Source organism: Oncorhynchus gorbuscha, linkage group LG09 (genome assembly GCF_021184085.1).
Source record: "Oncorhynchus gorbuscha isolate QuinsamMale2020 ecotype Even-year linkage group LG09, OgorEven_v1.0, whole genome shotgun sequence".
NCBI classification, from domain to species: domain Eukaryota; kingdom Metazoa; phylum Chordata; class Actinopteri; order Salmoniformes; family Salmonidae; genus Oncorhynchus; species Oncorhynchus gorbuscha.
In genome coordinates this window covers 99,800,670-99,826,122 of record NC_060181.1, presented here as the reverse complement: position 1 = coordinate 99,826,122, position 25,453 = coordinate 99,800,670, and the positions used below count along the sequence as shown (strand labels likewise).

Genomic DNA, 25,453 nt, shown 5'->3' with positions numbered 1-25,453 from the left:
GCCCACAACCATAAGGCTCTCCAGAGGGTAGTGAGGTATGCACAACGCATCACCGGGGGCAAACTACCTGCCCTCCAGGACACAGACACCACCCGATGTTACAGGAAGGCCATAAAGATCATCAAGGACAACCACCCGAGCCACTGCCTGTTCACCCCGCTATCATCCAGCAGCATACCATTGCAGGCTTGCTTCTGAAGCTAAGCAGGGTTGGTCCTGGTCAGTTCCTGGATGGGAGACCAGATGCTGCTGGAAGTGGTGTTGGAGGGCCCGTAGGAGGAACTCTTCCCTCTGGTCTAAAATATCCCAATGCCCCAGGGCAGTGATTGGGGACACTGCCCTGTGTAGGGTGGTGTCTTTAGGATGAGACGTTAACGGGTGCCCTGACTCTGAGGTCATTAAAAGATCCCATGGTACTTATCGTAAGAGTAGGGGTGTTAACCCCGGTGTCCTGGCTAAATTCCCAATCTGGCCCTCAAACCATCACGGTCACCTAATAATCCCCAATTTACTATTGGCTCATTCATCCCCCTCCTCTCCCCTGTAACTATTCCCCAGGTCGTTGCTGCAAATGAGAACGTGTTCTCAGTCAACTTACCTGGTAAAATAACAGACAAATAAAAAGTAGACGAGGTCAGTACAGGTAAAGCAGGGACCGAGAGACTGAAAAACAGCTTCTACCTCAAGGTCATCGGACTGTTAAAAGAGCCATCACTAACATTGAGTGGCTGCTGCCAACATATGGAGAAATTGATGTGAAAAATGTATCAAAATGTGCCACTGAACAATGCCACTTAATATAATGTTTACATAGCCTACATTACTCATCTCATATGTATATACTGTACTCGATACCATCTACTGCATCTTGCCTATGCCGTTCTGTACCATCACTCATTCATATATGTTTACATACATATTCTTCATCCCTTTACACTTGTGTGTGTATAAGGTAGTAGTTGTGAAATTGTTAGGTTAGATTACTCGTTGGTTATTACTGTATTGTCGGAACTAGAAGCACAAGCATTTCGCTACACACGCATTAACATCTGTTAACCATGTGACCATTAACATCTGCTAACTATGTGACCATTAAGAAACGTTTTATTTTATGTAGAAAATATTAACACTAAAATATTACCGAGCCTATATACAGGGGGTACCGGTAACGAGTTAATGTGCAGGGGTACAGATTAGTCAAGGTTATACAGTACAATCATGGAGTAACCAAAAAGTGTTACAAATAAATATATTTCATATTTTAGATTCTTCAAAGTTGCAACACTTAACCCTTTGACAGCGTGGCACACGCTTGGCATTCTCTCAACCAGCTTCACCTGAAATGCTTTTCCAATAGTCTTGAAAGAGTTCCCACATATGCTTTTCCTTCACTCACAAAATCTCACATTTGGACTTTAAAATACATTTAGATTTGTTTAACACTTTTTTGGATACAACATGAACACAGAAGTGTTATTTCATAGTTTTGATGTCTTCACTACTCTACAATGTAGAAAATAGTTATATATATTTTTTTAAATGGAATGAGTAGGTGTCCAAACTTTTGACTGGTTCTGTACATCGGTAGGGGTAGGTAGGGGTAAGTGTCTATGCATGGGGGGGGTGTCAATGTAAATAGTCCATGTGGCCATTTGATTAGTTGTTCAGCAGTTTTTTGGCTTGGAGGGTAGAAGCTTTTAAGGAGCCTTTTGGACCTACACTTGGCAGTCCCGTACTGCTCGCCAAATGGTAGCAGAGAGAACAGTCTATGAATAGGATGGCTGGAGTCTGACAAATTTGAAGGCCTTCATGACATCGCCTGGTACAGAGGTCCTGGATGGCAGAAAGATTGGCCCCAATGATGTACTACTGGGCTGTATATACTACCCTCGGTAGAGCCTTGCAGTCAGATGCCGAGCAGTTGCCATACCAGGCGGGGATGCAACAAGTCAGGGATGCTCTCGATGGTGCAGCAGTACAACTGAGGATCTGAGGACCCATGCCAAATCTTTTCAGTCTCGTGAGGGGGAATAGGCGTTGTCGCGAACCTCTTCACAACTGTCTTGGTGTGTTTGGACTAGAGGTCGACCAATTATGATTTTTCAACGCCGATACCGATTATTGGAGGACCAAAAAAGCCGATACCGATTTAAATCGGCCGATTTTTATTTTATTTGTAACAATGACAATTATAACAATACTGAATGAACACTCATTTTAACTTAATATAAATCAATAAAATCAATTTAGCCTCAAGTAAATAATGAAACATGTTAAATTTGTTTTAAATAATGCAAAAACAAAGTGTTGGAGAAGTAAAAGTGTTAAGAAAGCTAACGTTTCAGTTCCTTGTTCAGAACATGAGAACATATGAAAGCTGGTGGTTCCTTTTTTTATTTTAATTTTATTTTTTACCTTTATTTAACCAGGCAAGTCAGTTAAGAACATATTCTTATTTTCAATGACGGCCTGGGAACAGTGGGTTAACTGCCTGTTCAGGGGCAGAACGACAGATTTGTACCTTGTCAGCTCGGGGGTTTGAACTCGCAACCTTCCGGTTACTAGTCCAACACTCTAACCACTAGGCTACGCTGCCGCCCCTTTAAACATGAGTCTTCAATATTCCCAGTTAAGACGTTTTAGGTTGTAGTTATTATAGGAATTATAGGACTATTTCAATTTCATTAACCTTTGACTATTGGATGTTCTTATAGGCACTTTAGTATTGCCAGTGTAACAGTATAGCGTCGGTCCCTCTCCTCGCTCCTCCCTGGGCTCGAACTAGCAACACAATGACAACAGCCACCACATTGAAGCAGCGTCACCCATGCAGAGCAAAGGAAACAACCACCCCAAGGCTCAGAGCGAGTGAAGTTTGAAACGCTATTAGCGCGAGCTAACTAGCCAGCCATTTCACTTCGGTTACACCAGCCTCATCTCGGGAGTTGATAGGCTTGAAGTCGTAAGTCGCTCTGGATAAGAGCGTCTGCTAAATGACTTAAATGTAATGTAATAAACAGCACAATGCTTGATGCACAACGAAGAGCTGCTGGCAAAACGCACAAAAGTGCTGTTTGAATGAATGTTTACGTGCCTGCTTCTGCCTACCACCACTCAGTCAGATACTTAGATACTTGTATGCTCAGTCATATTATATGCAATGCAGGACACACTAGATAATATCTAGTAATATCATCAACCATGTGTAGTTAACTAGTGATTATGATTGATTGTTTTTTTATAAGATAAGTTTAATGCTAGCTAGCAACTTACCTTGGCTTACTGCATTCGCGTAACAGGGTGAGTGCAATGAGAGGCTGGTCGTTATTGCGTTGGACTAGTTAACTGTAAGGTTGCAAGATTGAATCCCCCGAGCTGACATGGTGAAAATCTGTCGTTCTTCCCCTGAACGAGGCAGTTAACCCAAAGTTTCTAGGCCATCATTGAAAATAAGAACGTGTTCTTAACTGACTAGCCTAGTTAAATAAAGATTAAATAAAGGTGGAAAAAAATAATAATAAAAATCGGCGCCCAAAAATAACGATTGTTATGAAAACTTGAAATCGGCCCTAATTAATCGTCCATTCCAATTAATCGGTTAACCTCTAGTTTGAACCATGTTAGTTTGTTGGTGATGTGGACACCAAGGAACTTGAAGCTCTCGACCTGCTCTACTGCAGCCCCATCAATGTGAATGGTGGCATGCTCAGCCATCCTTTTCCAGTTGTCCACAATCAGCTCCTTTGTCTTGATCACCTTGAGGGAGAAGTTGTCTCTGAACTCCCTATAGGCTGTCTCAGGCTTGATCACAGATAATGATAATGGTGTTGGAGTCGTGTTTGGCCACAAAGTCGTGGGTGAACAGGGAGTACATAAGGGGACTGAGCACACATCCGAGGGGCCCCGTGTTGCAGATGAGTGTGGCAGATGTTGCCTACCCTTCCCACCTTGGGGCAGCCCGTCAGGAAATCCAGGATCCAATTGCAGAGGGAGGTGTTTAGTCGCAGGGTCCTTAGCTTAGTGATGAGTTGAGGGCACTATGGTGTTGAACGCTGAGCTGTAGTCAATGAACAGCATTCTGACGCAGGTGTTCATTTTGTCCAGGTGGGAAAGGGCAGTGTGGAGTGCAATAGAGATAGCATCATCTGTGGATCTGTTGGGTTGGTATAGTAGTCTGGAACAGCTTGTTGGCCCATGCATGCCTTGAATCACGCATAGAAATAGTTTAGCTCGTCTGGCAGGCTCATGTCACTGGGCAGCTGGCGGCTGGGCTTCCCTTTGTAGTCCGTAATAGTTTGCGAGCAGTAGGCCGTCATTGTAATGCATCCAGCGAGCATTAGAGCCGGTGTAGTAGTATTCAATCTTAGTTATGTATTGACACTATGTTTGTTTGATGGTTTATCGGAGGGCATAGTTGGATTTCTTATAAGCATCCAGGTTAGTGTCCCACTCCTTGAAAGCGGCAGTTCTACCCTTTAGCTCAATGCAGATATTGCCTGTAATCCATGGCTTTTGGTTGGTGTACAGTTGGAGTCAGAAGTTTACATACACTTAGGTTGAGTCATTAAAACTCATTTTTCAACCACTCCACAAATTTCTTGTTGCCAAAACTATAGTTTGTTAAGTCGGTTAGGACATCTACAAGTAATTTTTCCAACAATTTCTTAGACACAGTGAATTTTAAGTGAAATCATCTATCACAATTCCAGTGGGTCAGAAGTTTACATACACTAAATTCACAGTGCCTTTAAACAGCTTGGAAAATTCCAGAAAATTATGTAATGGCTTTAGAAGCTACTGATAAGCCAATTGACATCATTTGAGTCTTTTGGAGGTGTACCTGTGGATGTACACTGCTCAAAAAAATAAAGGGAACACTAAAATAACACATCCTAGATCTGAATGAATGAAATATTGTTATTAAATACTATTTTCTTTACATAGTTGAATGTGCAGACAACAAAAATCACGCAAAAATTATCAATGGAAATCAAATTTATCAACCCATGGAGGTCTGGATTTGGAGTCACACTCAAAATGAAAGTGGAAAACCACACTACAGGCTGATCCAACTGATGTAATGTCCTTAAAACAAGTCAAAATGAGGCTCAGTAGTGTGTGTGGCCTCCACGTGCCTGTATGACCTCCCTACAACGCCTGGGCATGCTCCTGATGAGGTGGCGGATGGTCTCCTGAGGGATCTCCTCCCAGACCTGATGTCCCAGGTGTGCTCAATTGGATTCAGGTCTGGGGAACGGGCGGGCCAGTCCATAGCATCAATGCTTTCTTCTTGCAGGAACTGCTGGCACACTCCAGCCACACACTCCAGCCACATGAGGTCTAGCATTGTCTTGCATTAGGAGGAACCCAGGGCCAACCGCACCAGCATATGGTATCACAAGGGGTCTGAGGATCTCATCTCGGTACCTAATGGCAGTCAGGCTACCTCTGGCGAGCACATGGAGGGCTGTGCGGCCCCCAAAGAAACACCATGACTGACCCAACGCCAAACCGGTCATGCTGGAGGATGTTGCAGGCAGCAGAACATTCTCCACGGCGTCTCCAGACGCTGTCCCATGTGCTCAGTGTGAACCTGCTTTCATCTGTGAAGAGCACAGGGCACCAGTGGCGAATTTGCCAATCTTGGTGTTTGTTCTCTGGCAAATGCCAAACGTCCTGCACGGTGTTGGGCTGTAAGCACAACCCCCACCTGTGGACGACGGGCCCTCATACCATCCTCATAGAGTCTGTTTCTGACCGTTTGAGCAGACACATGCACATTTGTGGCCTGCTGGAGGTCATTTTTCAGGCCTCTGGCAGTGCTCCTCCTGCTCATCCTTGCACAAAGGCGGAGGTAGCGGTCCTGCTGCTGGGTTGTTGCCCTCCTACGGCCTCCTCCACGTCTCCTGATGTACTGGCCTGTCTCCTGGTAGCGCCTCCATGCTCTGGACACTACGCTGACAGACACAGCAAACCTTCTTGCCACAGCTCGCATTGATGTGCCATCCTGGATGAGCTGCACTACCTGAGCCACTTGTGTGGGTTGTAGACTCCATCTCATGCTACCACTAGAGTGAAAGCACCGCCAGCATTCAAAAGTGACCAAAACATCAGCCAGGAAGCATAGGAACTGAGAAGTGGTCTGTGGTCACCACCTGCAGAACCACTCCTTTATTGGGGGTGTCTTGCTAATTGCCTATAATTTCCACCTGTTGTCTATTCCAGTTGCACAACAGCATGTGAAATTGATTGTCAATCAGTGTTGCTTCCTAAGTGGACAGTTTGATTTCACAGAAGTGTGATTGACTTGGAGTTACATTGTGTTGTTTACCTACCTTCAAACTCAGTGCCTCTTTGCTTGACATCAAAAGAAATAAGCAAAGACTTCAGATTTTTTTTCTGGTTCATCCAATTTCTCAACACCTGAAGGTAACACGTTCATCTGTACAAACAATAGTACGTAAGTATAAACACCATGGGACCACGCAGCCGTCATACCGCTCAGGAAGGAGACGCGTTCTGTCTCCCAGAGATGAAAGTAATCCCAGAACAGCAGCAACGGACCTTGTGAAGATGCTGGAGATCTCGCGTCAGATGAAATCTCGCGTCTTGTGACGGCCGGCCGCCCAACAACCTGCCCGCTTGACCCTATCCCCTCCCCTCTTCTCCAGACCATTTCCGGAGACCTTCTCCCTTACCTCACCTCGCTCATCAACTCATCACTGACCGCTGGCTACGTCCCTTCCGTCTTCAAGAGAGCGAGAGTTGCACCCCTTCTGAAAAAACCTACACTCGATCCCTCCGATGTCAACAATTACAGACCAGTATCCCTTCTTTCTTTTCTCTCCAAAACTCTTGAACGTGCCGTCCTTGGCCAGCTCTCCCGCTATCTCTCTCTGAATGACCTTCTTGATCCAAATCAGTTAGGTTTCAAGACTAGTCATTCAACTGAGACTGCTCTCCTCTGTATCACGGAGGCGCTCCGCACTGCTAAAGCTAACTCTCTCTCCTCTGCTCTCATCCTTCTAGATCTATCTGCTGCCTTCGATACTGTGAACCATCAGATCCTCCTCTCCACCCTCTCCGAGTTGGGCATCTCCGGCGCGGCCCACGCTTGGATTGCGTCCTACCTGACAGGTCGCTCCTACCAGGTGGCGTGGCGAGAATCTGTCTCCTCACCACGCGCTCTCACCACTGGTGTCCCCCAGGGCTCTGTTCTAGGCCCTCTCCTATTCTCGCTATACACCAAGTCACTTGGCTCTGTCATAACCTCACATGGTCTCTCCTATCATTGCTATGCAGACGACACACAACTAATCTTCTCCTTTCCCCCTTCTGATGACCAGGTGGCGAATCGCATCTCTGCATGTCTGGCAGACATATCAGTGTGGATGACGGATCACCACCTCAAGCTGAACCTCGGCAAGACGGAGCTGCTCTTCCTCCCGGGGAAGGACTGCCCGTTCCATGATCTCGCCATCACGGTTGACAACTCCATTGTGTCCTCCTCCCAGAGCGCTAAGAACCTTGGTGTGATCCTGGACAACACCCTGTCGTTCTCAACCAACATCAAGGTGGTGGCCCGTTCCTGTAGGTTCATGCTCTACAACATCCGCAGAGTACGACCCTGCCTCACACAGGAAGCGGCGCAGGTCCTAATCCAGGCACTTGTCATCTCCCGTCTGGATTACTGCAACTCGCTGTTGGCTGGGCTCCCTGCCTGTGCCATTAAACCCCTTCAACTCATCCAGAACGCCGCAGCCCGTCTGGTGTTCAACCTTCCCAAGTTCTCTCACGTCACCCCGCTCCTCCGTTCTCTCCACTGGCTTCCAGTTGAAGCTCGCATCCGCTACAAGACCATGGTGCTTGCCTACGGAGCTGTGAGGGGAACGGCACCTCAGTACCTCCAGGCTCTGATCAGGCCCTACACCCAAACAAGGGCACTGCGTTCATCCACCTCTGGCCTGCACGCCTCCCTACCACTGAGGAAGTACAGCTCCCGCTCAGCCCAGTCAAAACTGTTCGCTGCTCTGGCCCCCCAATGGTGGAACAAACTCCCTCACGACGCCAGGACAGCGGAGTCAATCACCACCTTCCGGAGACACCTGAAACCCCACCTCTTTAAGGAATACCTAGGATAGGATAAGTATTCCCCCCCCCTTTAAGATTTAGATGCACTATCGTAAAGTGACTGTTCCACTGGATGTCATAAGGTGAATGCACCAATTTGTAAGTCGCTCTGGATAAGAGCGTCTGCTAAATGACTTAAATGTAATGTAATGTAAATGTGGAGGAAATGGGTACAAAAGTGTCTATATCCACAGTAAAATAAGTCTTTTTCGACATAACCTGAAAGGCTGCACAGCAAGGAAGAAGCCACTTCTCCAAAAACGCCACAAAACAGCCCGACTACAGTTCGCAACTGCACATGGGGACAAATATCGTACTTTTTGGAGAAATGTCCTCTGGTCTGATGAAACAGAAATAGAACCGTTTGGCCATAATGACCATTGTTATATTTGGAGGAAAAAGGGGGAGGCTTACAAGCCGAAGAACACCATCCCAACCGTGAAGCACGGGGGTGGCAGCATCATGTTTTGGGGATGTTTTGCTGCAGGGGGGACTGGTGCACTTCACAAAATAGATGGCATCATGTGGCAGGAAAATGATGTGGATATATTGAAGCAACATCTCAAGACAGGAAGTTAAAGCTTGGTCGCAAATGGGTCTTCCAAATGGACAATGACCCCAAGCATACTAACAAAAGGATAACAAAGTCAAGGTATTGGAGTGGACATCACAAAGCCCTGATCTCAATCCTATTGAACATTTGTGGGCAGAACTAAAAAAGCGTGTGCGAGCAAGGTGGCCTACAAACCTGACTCAGTTACACCAGCTCTATCAGGAGGAATGTGCCAAAACTCACCCAACTTATTGTTGGAAGCTTGAAGAACGCTACCTGAAACGTTTGACCCGAGTTAAACAATTTAAAGGCAATGCTACCAAATACTAATCGAGTGTATGTAAACTTCTGACCCACTGCGAATGTGGTGAAATAAATAAAAGCTGAAATAAATCACTCTATTATTCTGACATTTCACATTTTTTAAATAAAGTGGTGATCCTAACTAACCTAAGGCAGGGAATATTTACTAGGATTAAATATCAGGAATTGTGAAAAACTGAGTTTAAATGTATTTGGCTAAGGTGTATGTTAACTTCAACTGAACGTACGGTCACTGTGGGGACAACGTCATCAATGCACTTACTGATGAAGCCAATGACTGATGTGGTGTATTCCACAATGCCATCTGATGCCATCTGAGTCTCGGAACATATTCCAGTCTGTGCTAGCAAAATAGTTCTGTAGCTTAGCATCTGCGTCATCTGACCACTTCAGTATTGAGCGAGTCACTGGTACTTCCTGCTTTAGTTTTTGCAGGAATCAGGAGGATAGAATTATGGTCAGATTTGCCAAATGGATGGCGATCTTTGCACGCATCGCTTGGTGTGGAGGAAAGGTGGTCTATTTTTTTCTCTCTGGTTGCACATGTGGTAGAAATGAGGTTAAAAAAAAACTGAAATGTGTCTTCCACATTTAACCCAAACCCTCTGAGTGGTGCGGGGGGCTGCCTTGCAATCAACATCCATGTCAACGGCGCCCGGGGAACAGTGGCTTAACTGCCTTGCTCAGGGGAACAGTGGCTTAACTGCCTTGCTCAGGGGAACAGTGGCTTAACTGCCTTGCTCAGGGGAACAGTGGCTTAACTGCCTTGCTCAGGGGAACAGTGGCTTAACTGCCTTGCTCAGGGGAACAGTGGGTTAACTACCTTGCTCAAGGGAACAGTGGGTTAACTGCCTTGCTCAGGGGAACAGTGGCTTAACTGCCTTGCTCAGGGGAACAGTGGCTTAACTGCCTTGCTCAGGGGAACAGTGGCTTAACTGCCTTGCTCAGGGGAACAGTGGCTTAACTGCTTTGCTCAGGGGAACAGTGGCATAACTGCCTTGCTCAGGGGAACAGTGGGTTAACTGCCTTGCTCAGGGGAACAGTGGCTTAACTGCCTTGCTCAGGGGAACAGTGGCTTAACTGCCTTGCTCAGGGGAACAGTGGCTTAACTGCCTTGCTCAGGGGAACAGTGGCTTAACTGCCTTGCTCAGGGGAACAGTGGCTTAACTGCCTTGCTCAGGGGAACAGTGGGTTAACTGCCTTGCTCAGGGGAACAGTGGCTTAACTGCCTTGCTCAGGGGAACAGTGGCTTAACTGCCTTGCTCAGGGGAACAGTGGCTTAACTGCCTTGCTCAGGGGAACAGTGGCTTAACTGCCTTGCTCAGGGGAACAGTGGCTTAACTGCCTTGCTCAGGGGAACAGTGGCTTAACTGCCTTGCTCAGGGGAACAGTGGCTTAACTGCCTTGCTCAGGGGAACAGTGGCTTAACTGCTTTGCTCAGGGGAACAGTGGCTTAACTGCCTTGCTCAGGGGAACAGTGGCTTAACTGCCTTGCTCAGGGGAACAGTGGGTTAACTGCCTTGCTCAAGGGAACAGTGTGTTAACTGCCTTGCTCAAGGGAACAGTGGGTTAACTGCCTTGCTCAAGGGAACAGTGGGTTAACTGCCTTGCTCAAGGAAACAGTGGGTTAACTGCCTTGCTCAAGGGAACAGTGGGTTAACTGCCTTGCTCAAGGGAACAGTGGGTTAACTGCCTTGCTCAAGGGAACAGTGGGTTAACTGCCTTGCTCAAGGGAACAGTGGCTTAACTGCCTTGCTAAAGGGAACAGTGGGTTAACTGCCTTGCTAAAGGGAACAGTGGGTTAACTGCCTTGCTAAAGGGAACAGTGGGTTAACTGCCTTGCTCAAGGGAACAGTGGGTTAACTGCCTTGCTCAAGGGAACAGTGGGTTAACTGCCTTGCTCAGGGGAACAGTGGGTTAACTGCTTTGCTGAGGGGAACAGTGGGTTAACTGCCTTGCTCAAGGGAACAGTGGGTTAACTGCCTTGCTCAAGGGAACAGTGGGTTAACTGCCTTGCTCAAGGGAACAGTGGGTTAACTGCCTTGCTCAAGGGAACAGTGGGTTAACTGCCTTGCTCAAGGGAACAGTGGGTTAACTGCCTTGCTCAAGGGAACAGTGGGTTAACTGCCTTGCTCAAGGGAACAGTGGGTTAACTGCCTTGCTCAAGGGAACAGTGGGTTAACTGCCTTGCTCAAGGGAACAGTGGGTTAACTGCCTTGCTCAAGGGAACAGTGGGTTAACTGCCTTGCTCAAGGGAACAGTGGGTTAACTGCCTTGCTCAAGGGAACAGTGGGTTAACTGCCTTGCTCAAGGGAACAGTGGGTTAACTGCCTTGCTCAAGGGAACAGTGGGTTAACTGCCTTGCTCAAGGGAACAGTGGGTTAACTGCCTTGCTCAAGGGAACAGTGGGTTAACTGCCTTGCTCAGGGGCAAACCGGCAGATGTTTGCCTTGTGAGCTTGGGGATTCGTCCAGCAACCTTTCGGTTACTGGCCCAAAGCTCCTACCGGCCAGGCTACCCAAGCATGGTGAAGTCATTAATTACACTTTGGATGGGGTATCAATACATCCAGTCACTACAAAGACACAGGTTTCATTCCTAATTCAGTTGCCGGAGAGGAAGGAACCCGCTCAGGGATTTCATCATGAGGCCAAAGTTTTTTTACGTGTTATTTCTTACATTAGTACCCCAGGTCATCTTAGGTTTCATTACATACAGTCGTGAAGAACTACTGAATAACTAACAAACTAAAAAAAGAAGCTCCCACGCTGAGGTCTGTCCAACGCTGGTCCGACCAAGCTGACTCCACACTCCAAGACTGCTTCCATCACGTCGACTGGGATATGATTCGTATTGCGTCAGATAACAGCATTGACGAATAGGCTGATTCGGTGTGAGAGTTCATTAGAACGTGCGTTGAAGATGTCGTTCCCATAGCAACGATTAAAACATTCCCTAACCAGAAACCGTGGATTGATGGCAGCATTCGCGTGAAACTGAAAGCGCGAACCACTGCTTTTAATAAGGGCAAGGTGACTGGTAACATGACCGAATACAAACAGTGTAGCTATTCCCTCTGCAAGGCTATCAAACAAGCTAAGCGTCAGTACAGAGACAAAGTAGAATCTCAATTCAACGGCTCAGACACAAGAGGCATGTGGCAGGGTCTACAGTCAATCACGGACTACAAGAAGAAAACCAGCCCAGTCACGGACCAGGATGTCTTGCTCCCAGGCAGACTAAATAACTTTTTTGCCCGCTTTGAGGACAATACAGTGCCACTGACACGGCCTGCAACGGAAACATGCGGCCTCTCCTTCACTGCAGCCGAGGTGAGTAAGACATTTAAAGGTGTTAATCCTCGCAAGGCTGCAGGCCCAGACCGCATCCCCAGCCGCACCCTCAGAGCATGCGCAGACCAGCTGGCCGGTGTGTTTACGGACATATTCAATCAATCCCTATACCAGTCTGCTGTTCCCACATGCTTGAAGAGGGCCACCATTGTTCCTGTTCCCAAGAAAGCTAAGGTAACTGAGCTAAACGACTACCGCCCCGTAGCACTCACTTCCGTCATCATGAAGTGCTTTGAGAGACTAGTCAAGGACCATATCACCTCCACCCTACCTGACACCCTAGACCCACTCCAATTTGCTTACCGCCCAAATAGGTCCACAGACGATGCAATCTCAACCACACTGCACACTGCCCTAACCCATCTGGACAAGAGGAATACCTATGTGAGAATGCTGTTCATCGACTACAGCTCGGCATTCAACACCATAGTACCCTCCAAGCTCGTCAAGCTCGAGACCCTGGGTCTCGATCCCACCCTGTGCAACTGGGTACTGGACTTCCTGACGGGCCGCCCCCAGGTGGTGAGGGTAGGCAACAACATCTCCACCCCGCTGATCCTCAACACTGGGGCCCCACAAGGGTGCGTTCTGAGCCCTCTCCTGTACTCCCTGTTCACCCACGACTGCGTGGCCATGCACGCCTCCAACTCAATCATCAAGTTTGCGGACGACACAACAGTGGTAGGCTTGATTACCAACAACGACGAGACGGCCTACAGGGAGGAGGTGAGGGCCCTCGGAGTGTGGTGACAGGAAAATAACCTCACACTCAAAGTCAACAAAACTAAGGAGATGATTGTGGACTTCAGGAAACAGCAGAGGGAACACCCCCCTATCCACATCGATGGAACAGTAGTGGAGAGGGTAGCAAGTTTTAAGTTCCTCGGCATACACATCACAGACAAACTGAATTGGTCCACTCACACTGACAGCGTCGTGAAGAAGGCGCAGCAGCGCCTCTTCAACCTCAGGAGGCTGAAGAAATTTGGCTTGTCACCAAAAGCACTCACAAACTTCTACAGATGCACAATCGAGAGCATCCTGGCGGGCTGTATCACCGCCTGGTACGGCAACTGCTCCGCCCTCAACCGTAAGGCTCTCCAGAGGGTAGTGAGGTCTGCACAACGCATCACCGGGGGCAAACTACCTGCCCTCCAGGACACCTACACCACCCGATGTTACAGGAAGGCCATAAAGATCATCAAGGACATCAACCACCCGAACCACTGCCTGTTCACCCCGCTATCATCCAGAAGGCGAGGTCAGTGCAGGTGCATCAAAGCTGGGACCGAGAGACTGAAAAACAGCTTCTATCTCAAGGCCATCAGACTGTTAAACAGCCACCACTAACATTGAATGGCTGCTGCCAACACACTGACACAACTCCAGCCACTTTAATAATGGGAATTGATGGGAAATGTAAAATATATCACTAGCCAGTTTAAACAATGCCACCTTATATAATGTTACTTACCCTACATTATTCATCTCATATGCATACATATATACTGTACTCTATATCATCGACTGCATCCTTATGTAATACATGTATCACTAGCCACTTTAACTATGCCACTTTGTTTACATACTCATCTCATATGTATATACTGTACTCTATATCATCTACTGTATCTTGCCTATGTTGCTCTGTACCATCACTCATTCATATATCTTTATGTACATATTCTTTATCCCCTTACACTGTGTATAAGACAGTAGTTTTGGAATTGTTAGTTAGATTACTTGTTGGTTATTACTGCATTGTCGGAACTAGAAGCACAAGCATTTCGCTACACTCGCATTAACATCTGCTAACCATGTGTATGTGTGACAAATAAAATTTGATTTGACTTTAAAACAGAGTTCAATGGCTGTGATAGGAGAAAACAGAGGATGGATCAACAAAATTATAGTTACTCCACAATACTAACCTAATTGACAGAGTGAAAAGGAAGCCTGTACAGAATACAAATATTCCAAAACATGCATCCTGTTTGTAACAAGGCACTAAAGTAAAACTGCAAAAAAATGAGGCAAAGAAATGAACTATGTCCTGAATAAAAAGTGTTATGTTTGGGGCAAATCCAACACATCACTTCGAACCACGTTCCATATTTTCAAGCACGGTGGTGGTTGCGTTATATTATGGGTATGCTTGTCATCGGAAAGGACTCGGGAGATTTTTAGGATAAAAATTAATGGAATAGAGCTAAGCTAGGGCAAAATCCTAGAGTAAAACCTGGTTCATTCTGCACTCCAACAAACACTGGGAAACAAATTCACCTTTCAACAGGACAATAACCTAAAACACAATGCCAAATATACCCTGGAGTTGATTGCCAAGATGACATTGAATGTTCCTGAGTTGCCTAGTTATGGTTTAGACTTAAACTGGCGTGAAAATCTATGGCAAGACTTGAAAATGGCCACCTAGCAATGACAGAGCCTGAATATTTTTTTAAGAATAATGTGCCGATATAGTACAATGTCTAGTACAGATGTGCAAAGTTCTTAGAGACTTACCCAGAAAGACTCACAGCTGTAATCGTTCTTAGAGACTTACCCAGAAAGAATCACAGCTGTAAACGTTCTTAGAGACTTACCCAGAAAGACTCACAGCTGTAAACGTTCTTAGAGACTTACCCAGAAAGACTCACAGCTGTAATCGTTCTTAGAGACTTACCCAGAAAGACTCACAGCTGTAATCGTTCTTAGAGACTTACCCAGAAAGACTCACAGCTGTAATCGCTGCCAACGGTGATTCTAACAGGTATTGATTGAATCAGGGGTAGGAATAATTATGTAATCAAGATATTAGCGTTATATATTTCATAAATATTTCATACATTTTAGAATTTTTCTTCCACTTTCACTTCATAGTATTGTGTTGATCGTTCAATTATTATTATTTTTTTTACAATTAAATCTATTTTAATCCCACCTTGTAACAAAATGTGGAAAAAGCCAAGGAGTGTGAATACTTTCTGTCCACCCCTATTCTTTGACACCCTGATGAAGGCTGTTGTAGACACAACACGTCTGTGTTCTTTCATTTTTATTCTTGCCATGCATAAGCCGTAAAACAATATAGGCTTTTACATTTTTCCACTATATGAGAGTGCCTTGATTACTTCTGTAAGTTTGTTTGCACAAAGGCTTTTCGGGCATTGTTTGATATCTCGCATCAACTTCTTGTTGATCTATAGTATTTCATGATCAAAGACCTCATAGATTTACTATAAACTGAAGAACCTCTGTGTCTCTGCATTTGCAATGATGTCAGTACATTTGGTAGGCTAATAATTACCATCAGAGTGCAGTTTTGGAGAAGCCTAGTTAACGGTCAAGTGGAATTTGACACCAGTGACTCATGACTAACGGTAACACGGTCACCGTAATAGCCCTAGCCCCACTCAACAGGCTCGTCATCATCTAGCTGTGTTTTCATGTCTCAACAGCTATGGAAGACAACACTGACGTTGAGCTGCACTGTGACAACTCAAACTTCTGCTTGCCTCTTATTTGCCCGGGCATACTATTCTAATTAAGACAGGTGAGGACAACAAAACAAACCCATCATGTTATTTAGTCTGGTGAGGACACCAAAACACACCCATCATCCCTAACCCTTCATATTTAGACTGGTGATGATATAATACAAAATACACCAGACTATGAATAACTTGATATGCATTGTAACATATCCACTACGTTTCTATCATGGCGTTAAGTTGGTAAGAAATCAGACCTGTCAAACTTGTACTGTACTCACCAGCAGATGTTGATAGGAATGCTTATATTTCATGCTATTGATGGGAATCCCATGTACGCACCTCAGGACGGGTGATCAAAGTAATGGTTAGAGATCAGAGTTCCCTTGGACCTAGGTTATCACTGACTGCTTCATGGTGCTGTCTGGAGATCCCACTCTGAGGAAAGAACATAACCAACAATTAGACACTTGTTGGGACAAATCAAAAAGAAACCCTTTTGTCATCTGGGCCTGAAAAAGAAGTGACTTTCAAAAAGCAGCAGTGTCCTGACATAGCTACACATCAACCAACACCCTGATAATAACCAACATAAATAATGTCAGAATAAGATAATTATATTCCATATATGTTGTCATATCTCTTAGAAACATGTAGGACTTGTCAAATGACAGCTGTCGTCTAATGTTTTGGAGCAAGCTAGCTAGCTAAAGTTACTGGATGTTAGCTCTCAAAATGTTCACTTAATGTTTACCTGGGATCCCACATAAAACATAATTGTAGCTAAAAGCTTTATGAATGTCAGTTGGTGAACAGTGAGAAATAGTTTGCTTTATAAGTGCCACATCTTCCAAACAAAAGTAGCTAGCCAGCCAAGGACCGGTCTCTTATCCTTACTGACATGTCAACCCCCAGGGCTCTGTTCTAGGCCCTCTCCTATTCTCGCTATACACCAAGTCACTTGGCTCTGTCATAACCTCACATGGTCTCTCCTATCATTGCTATGCAGACGACACATAATTAATCTTCTCCTTTCCCCCTTCTGATGACCAGGTGGCGAATCGCATCTCTGCATGTCTGGCAGACATATCAGTGTGGATGACGGATCACCACCTCAAGCTGAACCTCGGCAAGACGGAGCTGCTCTTCCTCCCGGGGAAGGACTGCCCGTTCCATGATCTCGCCATCACGGTTGACAACTCCATTGTGTCCTCCTCCCAGAGCGCTAAGAACCTTGGCGTGATCCTGGACAACACCCTGTCGTTCTCAACTAACATCAAGGTGGTGGCCCGTTCCTGTAGGTTCATGCTCTACAACATCCGCAGAGTACGACCCTGCCTCACACAGGAAGCGGCGCAGGTCCTAATCCAGGCACTTGTCATCTCCCGTCTGGATTACTGCAACTCGCTGTTGGCTGGGCTCCCTGCCTGTGCCATTAAACCCCTTCAACTCATCCAGAACGCCGCAGCCCGTCTGGTGTTCAACCTTCCCAAGTTCTCTCACGTCACCCCTCTCCTCCGTTCTCTCCACTGGCTTCCAGTTGAAGCTCGCATCCGCTACAAGACTATGGTGCTTGCCTACGGAGCTGTGAGGGGAACGGCACCTCAGTACCTCCAGGCTCTGATCAGGCCCTACACCCAAACAAGGGCACTGCGTTCATCCACCTCTGGCCTGCTTGCCTCCCTACCACTGAGGAAGTACAGTTCCCGCTCAGCCCAGTCAAAACTGTTCGCTGCCCCCCAATGGTGGAACAAACTCCCTCACGACGCCAGGACAGCGGAGTCAATCACCACCTTCCGGAGACACCTGAAACCCCACCTCTTTAAGGAATACCTAGGATAGGATAAAGTAATCCTTCTCACCCCCCTTAAAAGATTTAGATGCACTATTGTAAAGTGGCTGTTCCACTGGATGTCATAAGGTGAATGCACCAATTTGTAAGTCGCTCTGGATAAGAGCGTCTGCTAAATGACTTAAATGTAAATGTAAAAATGTAATAAGTGCCACATCTTCCAAACAAAAGTAGCTAGCCAGCCAAGGACCGGTCTCTTATCCTTACTGACATGTCAGCTAACAATATAGCCGGATAGTTTATCTTTGTTCATCCTTTTGTTTTAGGACAAACGTATTTGCTGTCCGCCTACGGTTAATTTAACAATATGCAGCCAGAAGATGTCATCTTTATCGTTGGTTTGTGTTGGCTAGCTAACGTTAAATCAGCTAGATTCAAAATAGCTATCTAGACTGCCCTCTAAACTGGTTAAACTAGCTAGCTTGATAAATGTTTGGTAAACTGGCGAAGTTGTACAATGACTATGTACTGTAGCATAGCACGCTAGCTCACGTCTAAATAGTGTTTTCCTCTGCAAGACAGCTGTCAAAACTCCAACTAAATAACTGGTTGACTAACAACGTTAACAATAACACGGTGGCACAACTAATGGCTAACTGGGAAGTGTAGTTAGCCGCTGTTTGACCAGGCCTGGCTAGCTAACAGCAGCTCTCAAATCACTGTTGTTTTGTTTGACCAGGCCTGGCTAGCTAACAGCTGCTTTCAAATCACTGGTGTTATGTTTGACCAGGCCTGGCTAGCTAACAGCAGCTCTCAAATCACTGTTGTTATGTTTGACCAGGTCTGGCTAGCTAACAGCAGCTTTCAAATCACTGTTGTTATGTTTGACCAGGTCTGGCTAGCTAACAGCAGCTTTCAAATCACTGTTGTTATGTTTGACCAGGTCTGGCTAGCTAACAGCAGCTTTCAAATCACTGTTGTTATGTTTGACCAGGCCTGGCTAGCTAACAGCAGCTTTCAAATCACTGTTGTTATGTTTGACCAGGTCTGGCTAGCTAACAGCAGCTTTCAAATCACTGTTGTTATGTTTGACCAGGTCTGGCTAGCTAACAGCAGCTTTCAAATCACTGCTGTTATGTTTGACCAGGTCTGGCTAGCTAACAGCAGCTTTCAAATCACTGTTGTTATGTTTGACCAGGCCTGGCTAGCTAACAGCAGCTCTCAAATCACTGTTGTTATGTTTGACCAGGTCTGGCTAGCTAACAGCAGCTTTCAAATCACTGTTGTTATGTTTGACCAGGTCTGGCTAGCTAACAGCAGCTTTCAAATCACTGTTGTTATGTTTGACCAGGCCTGGCTAGCTAACAGCAGCTCTCAAATCACTGTTGTTATGTTTGACCAGGTCTGGCTAGCTAACAGCAGCTTTCAAATCACTGTTGTTATGTTTGACCAGGCCTGGCTAGCTAACAGCAGCTTTCAAATCACTGTTGTTATGTTTGACCAGGTCTGGCTAGCTAACAGCAGCTTTCAAATCACTGTTGTTATGTTTGACCAGGCCTGGCTAGCTAACAGCAGCTTTCAAATCACTGTTGTTATGTTTGACCAGGTCTGGCTAGCTAACAGCAGCTCTCAAATCACTGTTGTTATGTTTGACCAGGTCTGGCTAGCTAACAGCAGCTTTCAAATCACTGTTGTTATGTTTGACCAGGTCTGGCTAGCTAACAGCAGCTTTCAAATCACTGTTGTTATGTTTGACCAGGTCTGGCTAGCTAACAGCAGCTTTCAAATCACTGTTGTTATGTTTGACCAGGTCTGGCTAGCTAACAGCAGCTCTCAAATCACTGTTGTTATGTTTGACCAGGTCTGGCTAGCTAACAGCAGCTTTCAAATCACTGTTAATCTGATTGGTCAAAATCAGGCTTCGAAACAAAGGCGCCTCAGCACATTTTGGGAAACACTGGTACCAACCACCACTGGTACACTAGTTACAGATGCTCAAATACAAACACAATGATTGGTAACTGAACAACACGACTGGTTCGATAATAATGTTTTATGGTTAGGGTCCAACGAAATGCTTATTCTAATGGAAAAGGTTGGCTAGTTAGGGGAAATGGGAAAGAAATCATGTTTATTTTTTACTACGAACCTTTAATTTCCATGCTTCCACTAAATGCAACGAATCGTATCTCAGCCGTTCATTTCACCATCATTTATGTTTTGAAAAACAATGTAAAACTGCGTTTGAAACATTCTAGATACGCAAGATTTTATAGCTATATGTTTTTGAAAGTCTACCATGCTAGGCTAGTTGTAGCTTTGTGTGGTGGCGGCAGATCAGCTGGCTTCTCCCTGCAGACCACGCGTGCGCGGAAATGGCAAACTTCCTGGTGTCATCAGCAGGTGATTTCTGTGGTGTGTTTTACCCTGCTCAGCCCTCGTGCCGCTTTCAAAACAACTGGCAAATGCGAACAATACAAGGTCATATCATGACGTCAGTGATCTTCAGGTCGGAAAGTTGGAGCTCAAGAAAGAGACCAGAGTTCCCGAGATGGAATTCCGAGTTGGATGACCGACCGTTCAAATAATTTTTTTCCCAGTCGGATTTCTCTTTTTCCGAGTTCCCAATAGTTTTGAACGCACTGAAGTCGGAATTCGGAGATATCAGAGTTACCAGTTGTTTTGAACGCGGCATCACTCAGTGAGGGGAAAATTACTCTTTTGTCATATTTAAAAATATATATATATTTCACCTTTATTTAACCAGGTATGCCAGTTGAGAACAAGTTTACAACTGCGACCTGGCCAATATTTTTAAAAAGCAGTGCCACAAAAAACAACAACAGAGTTACACATGGGATAAACAAAAATACAGTCAATAACACAATAGAAAAATCTATATACAATGTGTGTAAATGGAGTAAAGAGGTTAGGCAATAAATAGGCCATAGTAGCGAAGTAATTACAATTTAGCAAATTAACACTGGAGTGATAGATGAGCAGATGATGATGTGCAACTAGAAATACTGGTGTGCGATTTTTGCAATTCGTTCCAGTCATTGGCAGTGTTCTTGAGTACTTGAGTAAAAGTAAAGATACCGTAATAGAACATGACTCAAGAAAAAGTGAAAGTCACCCAGTACAATATACTACTTAAGTAAAAGTCTAAAAGGATTTGGTTTTAAATGTACTTAAGTATCAAAAGAAAATGGAATTGCTAAAGTATACTAAAAGTATAAATCATTTAAAATTCCTTATATTAAGCAAACCAGATGGCACAATTGTCTTGTAGTTTTTTATTTATTTACAGATAGCCAGGGTCACACTCGAACACTCAGACATAATTTACAAACGAAGCATTTGTGTTAAGTGTTCTCTTGATACGTGTGGTGAATTGGACTGTTTTCCTGTCAAATGTATGGAGTAAAAAGTACATTCTTTTCTTTAGGAATTTGGTGAAGTAAAAGTAAAAGTTGTCAAAAATTAAAAAATAGTAAAGTAAAGTACAGATACCCCAAAAATGGCTTAAGTATTACTTTAAAGTATTTTTACTTAGGTATTTTACACCACTGGCATCACTCTATTGTTCAATATGTTTGTAGCCTAAAATGTTACAAGCATTAAAGAATGAGGGACCTGCAGGTAAATACTCTAATCTTGTGAAAGTACTACTATGAGTTGGAGTGACAACATGTTGTCTTCCAGTGGTTATTTTACTGGCAAACTAAATAAGTCCAGTTTATTGGATTGGAACCCCTAACTGTGCTTTGTTTGCACGCAGCCCTCCTTTCTTTTATCTCCTTCTCTCTCTCCCTCTGACATCACTCGCATAGGAAACAGGAAGCAGATTGGGTAATGTCGCTTTCACGACAACTTGGAACTCAGAATTAACAAGGTGAAATCATGGTCCTTCTGTAGCTCAGTTGGTAGAGCATGGCGCTTGTAACGCCAGGGTAGTTGGTTCGATTCCCGGGACCACCCATACGTAGAATGTATGCACACATGACTGTAAGTTGCTTTGGATAAAAGCGTCTGCTAAATGGCATATTATTATTATATTATTATGACGTCATGTTGGAAAGTCGGAGCTCTAGAAAGATGCCAGAGTTTCCGACTTGGAATTACGTTTTGAAAGACTGATTTACATTTACATTTACATTTAAGTCATTTAGCAGACGCTCTTATCCAGAGCGACTTACAGAGCGATAAAAACTATTTTTCCAAGGCGGCGCTTGATTTTTCCGAGTTCGCCGTTTATTTGACTGCACTGAAATCAGAAGTTGGAGATTTCCGATTTCTGAGCTCCCAGTTGGTTTGAACGCTGCATAAGCCGCTCAGAAATAATACAGTAAAATGACACCCTGTAGGCCTGTGATAACCAGGCGTTCGCATGCTTCGCATCCCAAACAGTTTGTGGATACACTATATTATAACAACATTTTGTGACTTTTTTCACCTAACTGAGGAACTCAATTTAACCTTGTGCAATACCCTAGATGCAGTTGCTCCCCTAAAAATAAATAAAAATTCTCATAAGAAACTAGCTCCCTGGTACACAGAAAATACCCGAGCTCTGAAGCAAGCTTCCAGAAAATTGGAACGGAAATGGTGCCACACAAAACTAGAAGTCTTCCGACTAGCTTGGAAAGACAGTACCGTGCAGTACCAAAGAGCCCTTACTGCTGCTCGATCATCCTATTTTTCTAACTTAACTGAGGAAAATAAGAACAATCCGAAATTCCTTTTTGATACTGTCGCAAAGCTAACTAAAAAGCAGCATTCCCCAAGAGAGGATGGCTTTCACTTCAGCAGTGATAAATTCATGAACTTCTTTGAGGAAAAGATCATGATTATTAGAAAGCAAATTACGGACTCCTCTTTAAATCTGCGTATTCCTTCAAAGCTCAGTTGTCCTGAGTCTGCACAACTCTGCCAGGACCTAGGATCAAGAGAGACGCTCAAGTGTTTTAGTACTATATCTCTTGACACAATGATGAAAATAATCATGGCCTCTAAACCTTCAAGCTGCATACTGGACCCTATTCCAACTAAACTACTGAAAGAGCTGCTTCCTGTGCTTGGCCCTCCTATGTTGAACATAATAAACGGCTCTCTAGCCGCCGGATGTGTACCAAACTCACTAAAGGTGGCAGTAATAAAGCCTCTCTTGAAAAAGCCAAACCTTGACCCAGAAAATATAAAAAAATATCGGCCTATATCAAATCTTCCATTCCTCTCAAAAATGTTAGAAAAGGCTGTTGCGCAGCAACTCACTGCCTTCCTGAAGACAAACAATGTATACGAAATGCTTCAGTCTGGTTTTAGACCCCATCATTGCACTGAGACTACACTTGTGAAGGTTGTAAATTACCTTTTAATGGCATCAGACCGAGGCTCTGCATCTGTCCTCGTGCTCCTAGACCTTAGTGCTGCCCAAATTGGTCTACACGGACAAGTTCTGGCCTGGTTTAGATCTTATCTGTCGGAAAGATATCAGTTTGTCTCTGTGGATGGTTTGTCCTCTGACAAATCAACTGTAAATTTCGGTGTTCCTCAAGGTTTCGTTTTAGGACCACTATTGTTTTCACTATATATTTTACCTCTTGGGGATGTCATTCGAAAACATAATGTTAACTTTCACTGCTATGCGGATGACACACAGCTGTACATTTCAATGAAACTGTCACATTCTGTCCATCGTTCGTATGTGTTTTCCTTGTTTTAGTGTTGGTCAGGACGTGAGCTGGGTGGGCATTCTATGTTGTGTGTCTGGTTTGTCTATTTCTATTTCTATTTCTTGGCCTGATATGGTTCTCAATCAGAGGCAGGTGTTAGTCATTGTCTCTGATTGGGAACCATATTTAGGTAGCCTGTTTTGTGTTGGGTTTTGTGAGTGATTGTTCCTGTCTCTGTGTTTTGCACCAGATAGGGCTGTTTTTGGTTTTCCACGTTTATTGTTTTGTAGTGTTCATGTTTATCCGTTTTTATTAAACATGAGTCAATATAACCACGCTGCGTTTTGGTCCTCCTCTACTTCACCACAGGAAAACCCTGACAGAAACATGGTGAAGCCCCAAAATTGCCTTCGCTTAGAAGCATGTGTTTCAGACATAAGGAAGTGGATGGCTGCAAACTTTCCACTTTTAAACTTGGACAAAACAGAGATGCTTGTTCTAAGTCCCAAGAAACAAAGAGATCTTCTGTTGAATCTGATAATTCATCTTAATGGTTGTACAGTCGTCTCAAATAAAACTGTGAAGGACCTCGGCGTTACTCTGCACCCTGATCTCTCTTTTGAAGAACATATCAAGACCATTTCAAGGACAGCTTTTTTCCATCTACGTAACATTGCAAAAATCAGAAACTTTCTGTCCAAAAATGATGCAGAAAAATTTATCCATACTTTTGTCACTTCTAGGTTAAACTACTGCAATGCTCTACTTTCCAGCTACCCGGATAAAGCACTAAATAAACTTCAGTTAGTGCTAAATACGGCTGCTAGAATCCTGACTAGAACCAAAAAGTTTGATCATATTACTCCAGTGCTAGCCTCCCTACACTGGCTTCCTGTCAAGGCAAGGGCTGGTTTCAAGGTTTTACTGCTAACCTACAAAGCATTACATGGGCTTGCTCCTACCTATCTCTCTGATTTGGTCCTGCCGTACATACCTACACGTACGCTACGGTCACAAGGTTCAGGCCTCCTAATTGTCCCTAGAATTTCTAAGCAAACAGCTGGAGGCAGGGCTTTCTCCTATAGAGCTTCATTTTTATGGAATGGTCTGCCTACCCATGTAAGAGACACAGACTCAGTCTCAACCTTTTTTTGTACTGAAATAAGTAGGACACGTGACATCCTGGCAACTTTGAGAAAAAACACTTTATATTGGAATTGTCTCGAGATGGAATGAGGCTAGTAGAACAGCATCTCTCTCCATTAAATGCAGGCGGTTGACGTCAACAACCCTCATTGAATATTCAAAAAGGATTACAATAATGAGATGTATCCACCAGTCTAAAGAAAAGATAGCCAGGAGCTGGACTTCCATTGTTAGGGAGGAGAAATATGTATCCTGTCAGTATATCCATAATCTTTGAGAACTTAACAAAATGTGGAAAAAGTCAAGGGGTCTGAACACTTTCCGAATGCACTGTAAGAAAGATCAGAATTTGTTATTTTTTTTATATGTATTTTACTTATTTTCCACCATAATTTGCAAATAAATTCATTCAAAATCCTACAATGTGATTTAACTGGATTTTTTTTCTCATTTTGTCTGTCATAGTTGAAGTGTACCTATGATGAAAATTACAGGCCTCTCTCATCTTTTTAAGTGGGAGAACTTGCACAATTGGTGGCTGACTAAATACTTTTTTGCCCCACTGTACATGTTTGTGAGAGTCTCATCTTTCCATAGAGGGTCATAATAGTTTATAGGCCAAACTGTTTGGATGCTACAGACGATTTTGTGAGAAGACCGATTTTAGGGATGCCTCATGGTCTTCTTCTATGATATAATGGCGGTCCGCAAACCAACGTTGAGGTGCATGCCACCATCTATTGTGCTGGAGTGTGTGGTCATTCACATGTTTACAACATGTCTAAATCCTCCTCAGTACTTCTGAGAAAATTAAAAAGAGCCCTACTAACTTCTAATAGACCCTCCCCCATCCCCCAAATCCTTTCCATCCCCCATCCAACCTCAATGACCATACACTTCAATCTTTCCCTCTCTTCAACATACTTACAACAATATAACACATGCTCCATCGTTTCATTGATCATACACTCCAGACACAAACCACTCAC

General features: G+C 44.5%; 1 protein-coding gene across 1 annotated transcript in view; it reads right to left on the bottom strand.

The window, feature by feature from the left end:
• LOC124044493 (speckle-type POZ protein-like A) overlaps positions 1–20,003 on the bottom strand; it is a 62,956-nt gene extending 42,953 nt beyond the window's left edge. The window contains exons 1-2 of the mRNA XM_046364121.1: positions 19,793–20,003; positions 16,194–16,289 (exon numbers count right to left, since the gene is read on the bottom strand). The gene's annotated coding sequence lies outside the window, so the exon portion shown is untranslated. The remainder of the gene's footprint in view (positions 1–16,193; positions 16,290–19,792) is intronic.
• Between the last annotated feature and the right edge of the window lie 5,450 nt (positions 20,004–25,453).